This window comes from Rhinoderma darwinii, chromosome 13, assembly GCF_050947455.1.
Source record: "Rhinoderma darwinii isolate aRhiDar2 chromosome 13, aRhiDar2.hap1, whole genome shotgun sequence".
Taxonomy (NCBI): Eukaryota; Metazoa; Chordata; class Amphibia; order Anura; family Rhinodermatidae; genus Rhinoderma; species Rhinoderma darwinii.
Genome location: NC_134699.1, coordinates 69,278,305 through 69,289,867, shown reverse-complemented (window position 1 = coordinate 69,289,867; position 11,563 = coordinate 69,278,305). Strand labels below are relative to the sequence as shown.

Here is an 11,563-nt window from a genome sequence, read left to right as displayed (position 1 = left end):
TGGGCCTATGGAACATTCAGACACCTGGGTGGTCGAGATCGGGGCACTTTATTCTTAGTCAGCTTAGCGGTCAGGTACGGCACGTGGAACGCACGGTGTTTTGTATCAACCAGACAAAAAACCCTCCCGAAGGAAGAGGTGGTGAGGAACATTCTCGGTGACCTGGGGAAGGTTCGTTCTTTGGAGTTCGAGAGACTGGGCACGAGTAGGGCCTCCATGCTTTGGAGGGGTTTCTCCTTCAGTGTGCCCTAGTCTAGTCGTCTCTATTCCTGGTGGGGGGCTAATGCTGTCACTGTAGCTTTTTGTTTTCTGTATAGTTGATGACGGATATAGGGCTGCAGGTACCGAACCAGGGCCTTGTGGGTAGGATTTGTTAAGGATGTGTTATGTGTTATGTCAGGTAATGTATGCCATTGTACAGGCTGAGTTATTACTTACTATATCTTGTAGAGTGTAGTATTTTTGTATAGATGTGAGGGGGTTAGGTGTTAAGTGGGGAGGGGGGAAAGGGGGGAGGGGTGGTACAAATAATAAGAAAAAGCCGGGCCCGATCAAAGAGACATTGAAGGATGGACGATGGTGTTGGTCGGAGCTTAGGTAAGAACTTTGGACTGGACATTGGTCTTGAATTGGATAAAAAGTCATTAATATGGGTATAATGTATATATTATGTATATATATATGTATGTTCAGTATTGTTTTGTATATATTGGTTACTAATTGGTATTCATATTTTGGATTTGTGGTTGATTAGAAGGGTGGAGGGGAAAAAAAAAAAAAAAAAATATATAGAAAATAGTGGGGGGGGGTGGGTTATTTGCCGATGTGTTTTCTCATGTAGGAATTTCTCATTTTTCCTTGGTTAATATTTTTTGATGGGCACATGGACCGGTTAGGGTCAGTTTTTGGTTTTATTGTGGTTTAACAATTTTATTTATTTTATTTTTTAGACTGTTACTGATTTTGTTCTTTTGAGGCGTCTGGATTGTTGTTGTGACTATGAGTTTTGTGTATTTGTATTTATACTGATGTGAGTGACGTGTGGATGATGAGAGTGATGTGTGGATGATGAGTGATGTGTGGATGATGTGAGTTATAATACAGAAGACTGAGTGCTGGTAGGAATGTGATCTGGACCAGAGAGGAGGCGGCCGAGATTGATAATGTGTTTAGAACTTGTTCATTTTGTGTTGGTTTTTGACCCGTGTATTGTATGTGCGGATTTATGGCATGTGTATGTTTGTTAACATTTATTAAAAAAGATGAGAAGTGGTACTGTGCAGTGTATATATACAGAATAATACAGATACTGAGAATTACACCCAGTATACAGGACAGGAGAAGTGGTACTGTGCAGTGTATATATATATATATATATATATATATATATATACAGAATAATACAGATACTGAGAATTACACCCAGTATACAGGACAGGGGAAGTGGTACTGTGCAGTGTCCATATATACAGAATAATACAGATACTGAGAATTACACCCAGTATACAGGACAGGAGAAGTGGTACTGTGCAGTGTGTATGTATATATATATATATATATATATATATATATATATATATATATATATACAGAATAATACAGATACTGAGAATTACACCCAGTATACAGGACAGGGGAAGTGGTACTGTGTAAGATTGATAGCCTGCATAGTATCTCTTCTGTTGTTTTGTAGGCTGGGTTATACATTTTTAGTATCTCAGAAGATTCTATTTGGTTATTCTTGATTTATTACAGGGGCATTACTAGTGAGCGCAAACTAGCGACTCCCATCTAGAAAGGTCTACAAAACCAAAGAAATAAAATAGTTGGATCTGCAATGCTTCAGCCCAAGGCCTGATTCACACGCACGTGTTAAACGTCCCACGGACCTGTGTAATTCAATGTGGCCGTTCACACGTGTGAAGGGTCCGTGCGAAAATAGGACATGTCCATTCTTATCAGGCATCCCTCCATAGACTCTGAACTATGGAGGATGCGGAACATGGCGTCCCGCAGCGCTGAGCACGGATGCACCTCGGATGTGAAATACGGCGGTCCTGCTGGGACTGGTGTTTGCTCCTTCCCTTGTAGCAGTACGTGCGGATTTCTTCAGGGATTTGTTTGTAATGTTAGTGAAGGGAATCGCAAGACGATCAGGACCCTTGACGCAGGTTTTTCAGCCCGGGTATTTTGGCCAAAATATCAACTAATTCCTTAATGTTTATCATGGATATGTTTTCAGGATGCAGCCAGGCCTTGTATGTTGGGGGAGAGTCGGGTGCCAGCACTGTGTGTGATACACTTGGAAGCAGTTCGCCTAATCGGCACCCTTATATAAGCCCTATCTGGGTGCCATGATGATATTAAGCAGCCTATCCCTCATGGATGATGGGTGTGGTAGTGGCTGTTCATCTCCCTCCATGTAGTGTTGTGGGAAGTGGGATGTAACCGGCCCTTGTATTAGTCAGTGCGGCCTTGTTCTGTGACTTTAGATATATCTATATTTCCTCTGATTCGTCAGTTTGTTTTTTTCAGAGTGAAGGTTCTAGGCTCGGTCGTCATAGGGTGCGGTGCTAGCTGTGATTTCGCTGTTCTCTCACCAGGGAAAGCGATAGGTTCACGATTTCTGACTTAATTATGTGACGTCCTATAAGGTCCCCGAATAAAAAGCCCCAACAACGGAGAAGCGACTAACACCAATGCCCCACTCTTGTGTTTCCAGGAGGTGCAGAGAGAGGGTCGGGGAGGAATCCCTCATATACAAGTGATAAACATAATGTAAACTCTATGCAATGGGATGAGATTATTAACTCTATATTCCCCTGGAGCTGATTATATGGATCTTCTCATCTACTTTATGTCTATTGGGTCTATGAAGGGTCGAGATTTCCTAATAATAAACTATTATACTGATGATGCAACCAAGTGATTTACCCCAAGGAGCTGGAACGGGATCCTTGTATGGGGAACGTAGTCCTCAAACTGCAAATCCTGAAAGACAAAAAGTACTTCAATAAACCGGATAATATTAAAGTGGAAGTTTGGTTGGACAACCCCTCCTGTCAGATTTTGGGTCCCACTGAGGGGACATCAATAGGCTGCAAGGCCCCCAGCGATAGAACTAAGGGGCCACAGTACTTCGGAGAGAGCTGCGGGCCCCTGTGTTCTAGAGATCCTACTGGTTCATACTGATGTTGTCTGTAACGCTGCACATACAGAGGTGGAGACAGACGTTGGGTCAGTACCTGAGGGTTCGGCCCTTGCAGAATATTTTTCCTCAGCTAAGCACATTAAAGTAATTAACACTATAATGAATCGTGTGGACGTCATGTTTAAAGTGCAGTAACATTTCCTACCATCAGGTGGCAATAAATGCAATGTCTCTTCTATGTTCTGCTTTGATTTTCCTTGTTTTTCTTTTTCCATACTTGGTACATCTAATCTTCCAAGTGTGTTTTACACCAAATATGTAACCTCAGTGATATAGGGGTCAGCACTGTTATGTTCAGGGGTCCTGGATTAAATCCGACTAGCTGCCACATCTGCATGGAGTTTGTATGTTCTTTCCGTGTTCTCGCGACTTCCTTTCCAGTCCTGCAATATTAGGAGTGATACATTAATTACGTGTGAAACAGTGTGTGAGATATGAAGATTAGATTGTGAGCTCTTGCGGACAGGAACTGATTACACAATTTATTGGCTTTATATGAATAATGGGACTTAAAACGAACACAGCCGGGGTCAGGCAGGCAGGGGAGACAGAACTTCTGCATTATATATTCTGTCAATGCAACTTTCAGTTTTGTATTCATGATTCTGGTTGTAGTTCTCACGGTTTCTTACCTTCCCGTCCGCACACAGGATATGAAATCAGCAAATACCCGTAATAATAAGCCCGAGACAATGTAGTGCAGTACATAGCTAACCAGTAATGAAAAAGGTATAATAGCAACCCCATTATAGTAGTTATATTCTTGTATATAGGGGGCAGTATTATAGTAGTTATATTCTTGTATATAGGGAGCAGTATTATAGTAGTTATATTCTTGTATATAGGGGGCAGTATTATAGTAGGTATATTCTTGTATATAGGGGCAGTATTATAGTAGTTATATTCTAGTATATAGGGGCAGTATTATAGTAGTTATATTCTTGTATATAGGGGCAGTATTATAGTAGTTATATTCTTGTATATAGGAGCAGTATTATAGTAGTTATATTCTTGTATATAGGAGTCAGTATTATAGTAGTTATATTCTTGTATATAGAAGCAGTATTATATTAGTTATATTCTTGTATATAGGGGCAGTATTATAGTAGTTATATTCTTGTATATAGGGGGCAGTATTATAGCAGTTATATTCTTGTATATAGGGAGCAGTATTATAGTAGTTATATTCCTGTATATAGGAGGCAGTATTATAGTAGTTATATTATTGTATATAGGGGCAGTATTATAGTAGTTATATTCTTGTATATAGGGGCAGTATTATAGTAGTTATATTCTTGTATATAGGGGGCAGTATTATAGTAGTTATATTCTTGTATATGGGGGCAGTATTATAGTAGTTATATTCTAGTATATAGGGGCAGTATTATAGTAGTTATATTCTTGTATATAGGGGCAGTATTATAGTAGTTATATTCTTGTATATAGGAGCAGTTTTATAGTAGTTATATTCTTGTATATAGGGGGCAGTATTATAGTAGTTATATTCTTGTATATAGGAGCAGTATTATAGTAGTTATATTCCTGTATATAGGGGGCAGTATTATAGTAGTTATATTCTTGTATATAGGGGCAGTATTATAGTAGTTATATTCTTGTATATAGGAGCAGTATTATAGTAGTTATATTCTTGTATATAGGGGCAGTATTATAGTAGTTATATTCTTGTATATAGGAGCAGTATTATAGTAGTTATATTCTTGTATATAGGAGTAGTATTATAGTAGTTATATTCTTGTATATAGGGGCAGTATTAGGCTGGGTTCACACGTGGCGGAATTTCACTTAAATTCCGCTGCGGACACTCCGCAGCGTTAATCCGCAGCGGAGCCGTTTCTGCATTGACTTCCACTTCTATTTAGAAGTGTTCGTTTAGACGATGCGTAACATTCCGCTGCGGAGCATAGGCTGCGGAGCGGAATTTGGTGTCCACAGCATGCTCTGTCTGTTGCGGAGCAGTGGCGGACTCATGGCGGAATTTCTCCATTGACTTCAATGGAGATTCTAAGTTTCTCAATGAAGTCCGCAGCTGTCATGCACATGTTATGTGTGCTGCGGATGCGTCTTGCTTTTTTGCCATGACATTTCTTCATTCTGGCTGGACCTATGTATTTCTAGGTCTACAGCCAGACTGAGGAAGTCAATGGGGCTCCCGTAATGACGGGAGCGTTGCTAGGAGACGTCTGTAAATAGTCACTGTCCAGGGTGCTGAAAGAGTTAAGCGATCGGCAGTAACTGTTTCTGCACCCTGGTCAGTGACTACCGATCACAATATACAGCAACCTGTAAAAAAATATAAGTTCATACTTACCGAGAACTCCCTGCTTCTGTCTCCAGTCCGGCCTCCCAGGATGACGTTTCAGTCTAAGTGACGGCTGCAGCCAATCACAGGCCAAGCACAGGCTGCAGCGGTCACATGGACTGGCGCGTCATCCAGGGAGATCGGGCTGGATGCCGAAAGAGGGACGCGTCACCAAGACAACGGCCGGTAAGTATGAAATTCGTTTACTTTCACTAGGGAAAGTGCTGTCCCTTCTCTCTATCCTGCACTGATAGGGAGAAGGGAAGCACTTTTCCCGCAGTCCGCAGCAGCTAGTCCGCATCAATTTACTGCACATTTTGTGCAGATCCGCAGCAGAATCTGCAACGCAGATTCTGTGCGGCATTGATGCGGACAGTTGCGGAGGAAATCCGCCACGTGTGGTCATGCCCTTTTAGTAGTTATATTCTTGTATATAGGGGCAGTATTATAGTAGTTATATTCTTGTATATAGGAGCAGTATTATAGTAGTTATATTCTTGTACATAGGGGACAGTATTATAGTAGTTATATTCTTGTATATAGGAGCAGTATTATAGTAGTTATATTCTTGTATATAGGGGGTAATATTATAGTAGTTATATTCTTGTATATAGGAGCAGTATTATAGTAGTTATATTCTTGTATATAGGAGGCAGTATTATAGTAGTTATATTCTTGTATATAGGGGGTAGTATTATAGTAGTTATATTCTTGTATATAGGAGCAGTATTATAGTAGTTATATTCTTGTATATAGGGGGCAGTATTATAGTAGTTATATTCTTGTATATAGGAGCTGTATTATAGTAGTTATATTCTTGTATATAGGGAGCAGTATTATAGTAGTTATATTCTTGTATATAGGGGACAGTATTATAGTAGTTATATTCTTGTATATAGGAGCAGTATTATAGTAGTTATATTCTTGTATATAGGAGCAGTATTATAGTAGTTATATTCTTGTATATAGGGGGTAGTATTATAGTAGTTATATTCTTGTATATAGGAGCAGTATTATAGTAGTTATATTCTTGTATATAGGGAGCAGTATTATAGTAGTTATATTCTTGTATATAGGGGACAGTATTATAGTAGTTATATTCTTGTATATAGGGGGCAGTATTATAGTAGTTATATTCTTGTATATAGGGGCAGTATTATAGTAGTTATATTCTTGTATATAGGGGGCAGTATTATAGTAGTTATATTCTTGTATATAGGAGGCAGTATTATAGTAGTTATATTCTTGTATATAGGGACAGTATTATAGTAGTTATATTCTTGTATATAGGAGCAGTATTATAGTAGGTATATTCTTGTATATAGGGGCAGTATTATAGTAGTTATATTCTTGTATATAGGGGCAGTATTATAGTAGTTATATTCTTGTATATAGGAGCAGTATTATAGTAGTTATATTCTTGTATATAGGAGCAGTATTATAGTAGTTATATTCCTGTATATAGGGGGCAGTATTATAGTAGTTATATTCTTGTATATAGGGGCAGTATTATAGTAGTTATATTCTTGTATATAGGGGCAGTATTATAGTAGTTATATTCTTGTATATAGGAGCAGTATTATAGTAGTTATATTCTTGTACATAGGGGACAGTATTATAGTAGTTATATTCTTGTATATAGGAGCAGTATTATAGTAGTTATATTCTTGTATATAGGGGGTAATATTATAGTAGTTATATTCTTGTATATAGGAGCAGTATTATAGTAGTTATATTCTTGTATATAGGAGGCAGTATTATAGTAGTTATATTCTTGTATATAGGGGGTAGTATTATAGTAGTTATATTCTTGTATATAGGAGCAGTATTATAGTAGTTATATTCTTGTATATAGGGAGCAGTATTATAGTAGTTATATTCTTGTATATAGGGGACAGTATTATAGTAGTTATATTCTTGTATATAGGAGCAGTATTATAGTAGTTATATTCTTGTATATAGGAGCAGTATTATAGTAGTTATATTCTTGTATATAGGGGGTAGTATTATAGTAGTTATATTCTTGTATATAGGAGCAGTATTATAGTAGTTATATTCTTGTATATAGGGAGCAGTATTATAGTAGTTATATTCTTGTATATAGGGGACAGTATTATAGTAGTTATATTCTTGTATATAGGGGGCAGTATTATAGTAGTTATATTCTTGTATATAGGGGCAGTATTATAGTAGTTATATTCTTGTATATAGGGGGCAGTATTATAGTAGTTATATTCTTGTATATAGGAGGCAGTATTATAGTAGTTATATTCTTGTATATAGGGGCAGTATTATAGTAGTTATATTCTTGTATATAGGAGCAGTATTATAGTAGTTATATTCTTGTATATAGGGGCAGTATTATAGTAGTTATATTCTTGTATATAGGAGCAGTATTATAGTAGTTATATTCTTGTATATAGGGGCAGTATTATAGTAGTTATATTCTTGTACATAGGGGGCAGTATTATAGTAGTTATATTCTTGTATATAGGAGCAGTATTATAGTAGTAATATTCTTGTATATAGGAGCAGTATTATAGTAGTAATATTCTTGTATATAGGAGCAGTAATATAGTAGTTATATTCTTGTATATAGGGCAGTATTATAGTAGTTATATTCTTATATATAGGGCAGTATTATAGTAGTTATATTCTTGTATATAGGGGCAGTATTATAGTAGTTATATTCTTGTATATAGGAGCAGTATTATAGTCGTTATATTCTTGTATATAAGGAGCAGTATTATAGTCGTTATATTCTTGTATATAGGAGCAGTATTATAGTAGTTATATTCTTGTATATAGGCGCAGTATTATAGTAGTTATATTCTTGTATATAGGAGCAGTATTATAGTAGTTATATTCTTGTATATAGGGGCAGTATTATAGTAGTGATATTCTTGTATATAGGGGCAGTATTATAGTAGTTATATTCTTGTATATAGGGGGCAGTATTATAGTAGTTATATTCTTGTATATAGGTGCAGTATTATAGTAGTTACATTCTTGTATATAGGGGGCAGTATTATAGTAGTTATATTCTTGTATATAGGAGGCAGTATTATAGTAGTTATATTCTTCTATATAGGGGCAGTATTATAGTAGTTATATTCTTGTATATAGGAGCAGTATTATAGTAGTTATATTCTTGTATATAGGAGCAGTATTATAGTAGTTATATTCTTGTATAAAGGGGGCAGTATTATAGTAGTTATCTTCTTGTATATAGGGAGCAGTATTATAGTAGTTATATTCTTGTATATAGGGGCAGTATTATAGTAGTTATATTCTTGTATATAGGAGCAGTATTATAGTAGTTATATTCTTGTATATAGGAGCAGTATTATAGTAGTTATATTCTTGTACATAGGGGCAGTATTATAGTAGTTATATTCTTGTATATAAGAGCAGTATTATAGTAGTTATATTCTTGTATATAGGAGGCAGTATTATAGTAGTTATATTCTTGTATATAGGAGGCAGTATTATAGTAGTTATTTTCTTGTATATAGGGGGCAGTATTATAGTAGTTATATTCTTGTATATAGGGGGCAGTATTATAGTAGTTATATTCTTGTATATAGGATCAGTATTATAGTAGTTATATTCTTGTATATAGGGGGCAGTATTATAGTAGTTATATTCTTATATATAGGATCAGTATTATAGTAGTTATATTCTTGTATATAGGGGGCAGTATTATAGTAGTTATATTCTTATATATAGGAGCAGTATTATAGTAGTTATATTCTTGTATATAGGGGGCAGTATTATAGTAGTTATCTTCTTGTATATAGGGAGCAGTATTATAGTAGTTATATTCTTGTATATAGGAGCAGTATTATAGTAGTTATATTCTTGTATATAGGAGCAGTATTATAGTAGTTATATTCTTGTATATAGGGGCAGTATTATAGTAGTTATATTCCTGTATATAGGGGCAGTATTACAGTAGGTATATTCCTGTATATAGCAGCAGTATTATAGTAGTTATATTCTTGTATATGGGAGCAGTATTATAGTAGTTATATTCTTGTATATAGGGGCAGTGTTATAGTAGTTATATTCTTGTATATAGGGAGCAGTATTATAGTAGTTATATTCTTGTATATAGGAGCAGTATTATAGTAGTTATATTCTTGTATATAGGGGGCAGTATTATAGTAGTTATATTCTTGTATATAGGAGCAGTATTATAGTAGTTATATTCTTCTATATAGGGGGCAGTATTATAGTAGTTATATTCTTCTATATAGGGGGCAGTATTATACTAGTTATATTCATATATATTCGGAGGATAGCACAGGAGAAACATTATTATATATTCTTCAGGTTTTGGTATGAATCTGCATGTTGCGCAGTAAAATGAACACTGTAGGAAAACAGCTTTGCGATGTCATGCAGGACAGGTAGAGGAAGGCAATAAATCACAGCAGCTCACAATATTCTGTACTGGAACATTTCAGGAGTCATGTGCTGGATTTCTGTTTCCGATCTTTTCCATATCTCTCTGTGCACAACTTTGTGGTTGATAAATGAACTATGTTCTATCTGCCAGGAGTGATGGTTTCCAGAGTCCTGGGCAATAGAAAACTTGTTGTAAATTCACCTCCTTCCATACGTTTCGTGCCAAAATAACCACATTTTCTATAAGTCAGCCTAAGCCAGTGAAAATACATTAGCGAGAAGATTGTGAACTCAAAGAAATGAAAAATGTGCCAAGTCAACTATATTCCAAGATGAAAGTCAAGAAATATTTAAAGAAGATGTTGATAGAGAAGACGTGTGCCAGACATCGGGCCGGTTCTGAAACTCATACATCGGTGTTGACGACTTTAAATGGTTCTTCAGTTTTGTTATCTCTCAGTATGAAATGTTAGAAAGTGACATTGGTGACAGTCCATGAGATGAGACCCTCCCCAGGATGAATCTAGATACATGGTTGGATACTACTTTCTATCCACAGCCTCAGTTTTGGCCACTTCCATATCTCAAGTGGCCAAACGTGAAGACCCACCAATTTCATTAGCCATAGAGGAGGCCTTTCTTCCTTTCTTAGTTGGGATCTGCTACTTTAGAGCATTAATGACACCAGCAATGTTATTTTAGGACTTACCAAAACTAGAGAACCCCACCCGATAATACTATCCAGGGACTAGAATGGAGGCTTATATCATGTGATGCCCCACAGACTGGGAAGATGTCCATGAAATCATGTATGGCCGCCTTTACATCGACAATGCAGGTTAACACCTCTAGTTCTCAGAATCCGTTGGGGTCTCAACAGCTGTACCCCACTGATAATACTGACGTCTTAAAAATTCCCACTTTTCATGATTTCCTATGGGCCATATCTTGCGTGAGAATTTGTATCCACCATGGGTCTTGTCGATTTTGGACAGGACATGATCAATTTATAGGGTTCTAACCGAATACAATGGTCTGATCCATGCAGACAGTGAATTCATGCTCCATGTTGCCTGCCGTAAACCTCAGATTATTGAAGGGCTCCCAGTAAGGAGACCCCCTGCATCTGTCTGTATGTAGGTTTCATTAAGCTGGACAATCCCGAAATCTCAATTTTCTGGCACGGGATACTTTACATCTTTGTTAGATAATTTTTACTTCAGGCCATGGTGGTAAAAGCTGAATTTTTGCTTAAAAAAAAATATCTAAAAATGTCAAAACAAAACTCTACAAAAACACTCAGGTATTCAAGTAGCAGCCGTGTCGTGTACTGTATATACCCGCGGACAGCATTGGTAGGATTTGATATATTGTATGATGCAAGCCCAAGCCTGTCACTCTGTCTCAATAGCCCAATGAGATTATAATCTGCTCCTGCTCCAGTCCCTGAGGTGGAGTCATTTATAAGTGCATTTATGTGTGTGTATAGAAAAACAATTGAGGACGAAAAGTGGAAATGCCGCATTCCAATAAACTTTATAGTGTCCGGTAGAATACAGCCGACATGTTGTTGAAGTGGTTTTCGAAGTGAGGTTCAAAATCTTTTACCATCTGTTTGCATA

At 36.6% G+C, this 11,563-nt stretch overlaps 1 long non-coding RNA gene across 1 annotated transcript; it reads right to left on the bottom strand.

The window, feature by feature from the left end:
- Positions 1 to 2,933: 2,933 nt before the first annotated feature.
- LOC142666768 (uncharacterized) lies at positions 2,934 to 10,061 on the bottom strand. The gene is made up of 3 exons (XR_012851729.1): positions 9,976 to 10,061; positions 3,357 to 3,594; positions 2,934 to 2,991 (listed from the first exon to the last, which is right to left on the bottom strand). It is a non-coding gene; the product is annotated as an uncharacterized LOC142666768 (long non-coding RNA).
- Positions 10,062 to 11,563: the final 1,502 nt, after the last annotated feature.